This window comes from Octopus bimaculoides, chromosome 15, assembly GCF_001194135.2.
Source record: "Octopus bimaculoides isolate UCB-OBI-ISO-001 chromosome 15, ASM119413v2, whole genome shotgun sequence".
Lineage (NCBI taxonomy): Eukaryota > Metazoa > Mollusca > Cephalopoda > Octopoda > Octopodidae > Octopus > Octopus bimaculoides.
Window position 1 is genome coordinate 26,489,240 of NC_068995.1, and position 1,473 is coordinate 26,490,712.

General features: G+C 35.3%; 1 protein-coding gene across 1 annotated transcript in view; it reads left to right on the forward strand.

Annotated features, from left to right (window-relative positions):
* The window catches only part of LOC106874855 (dnaJ homolog subfamily C member 9), a 10,533-nt gene that overhangs the window by 1,584 nt on the left and 7,476 nt on the right, over positions 1-1,473 (forward strand). The window lies entirely within an intron of this gene.

Genomic DNA, 1,473 nt, shown 5'->3' on the forward strand with positions numbered 1-1,473 from the left:
TTTCACGGAGAGGTGCGAAACTGCATTAGCCCCAAAATAAGTGTGTTAGTATGATTATTATTTTATTTACAGGTCTTTCGAAGTTCACTAAAGTTAAAACAAAAGTGCTATTCCTAAAAAAGTTAAATCTTTTAATAAATAGATTTAAAGCATATTTTTTTTTTTCGTTTCCAGGTAATATTATAACCATTAACCAATTTAAATTTTAAAAATATGAAATGGGGCAGTCAAACTAAAGCGTTTGACCCGGTGGGAAATAAAAAAAATTAAATATTCTAATAGGTGTAAAACAACTTGCTGCGAACGAATATGAAGAAAAAAATGCGCGCTCGCGAACAGAGTGGGTGGGGGAGGCCTCGGAATATTCACATCCTGAATGTTCCGAGACACCTCACCGGAGCCAAGAAAAATAGTGTAATAGATGTAAAACAACTTGTTCTGAACGAATATGAAAAAAAAATGCGCGCTGGCGAACGGTGGGGTGGGGAGAGGACTCGGAACATTCACATCGTCAGTCCATGGCCTCTAAACTATAGTGTTTGACCCGAGCTCAAAAACAAAAAATAATTAACGTAATCCGTGTAAAACAACTTGTGAATAATATATATATATATATAATATGTATAAATTAAAACAGTAAGGTAAAAAATTGGATATTAATTAATATCAATTTAATACCATGGAACAAGTACATTGAAAGAATCAAGAGATTCAGAAAAATTATATGAGATCTCAAAGGATTATTGTATATGTATATATAAAGGAGACCACGAGGTGGACGGCTAATGTGCTAGAAGAATGTGATCTTCTTGCACATTAGCCGTCCACCTAGTGGTTTTCTTTTTATATATATATTAGAAATAATACATTTCTAAATCTCCCAGAGAGACTTAAGCAGTAGTGATGCGATAAAGTAGTTGTATACTGCCAACTTAACGTGACAGTCCCAATAAGGGAATATACTACTGCTATTTAGTCCTAGGACTGGACCGCTTCCTGTCGGCCTTGACACATTTCCTGTGTCCTTATCTTTGCGAGGGGGAGACAAACTCCTCCACCCAGCCTAGCCTGCATTCAGGGACGTTTCTGAGTCTTTGCTCGTCATCAGCCTGAAGTAGCACGACTGGCTGTTTGAAAAAGTCTGTGAGCCTCTCGCAAAGATATACTATTTCAGTGAAACACATTCACTGGTTACAAAAATTAGAAATAATACATTTCTAAATCTCTCAGAGTTCCAGCTTCCTAGGGCTAAATAGCAGTAGTATATTCCCTTATTGGGACTGTCACGTTAAGTTGGCAGTATACAACTACTTTATATATATATATACGCATATATATCTACGGATGCTGAATTCTGCCCCACTGACTTTGGATGATCATGATTTTCAGAGAAATGGATATTTTTTTAATGTAATTTTCTACGAATATGTGTTGTATCATGTAGATTCCAAATATACAAAAAAAAATTTTTTT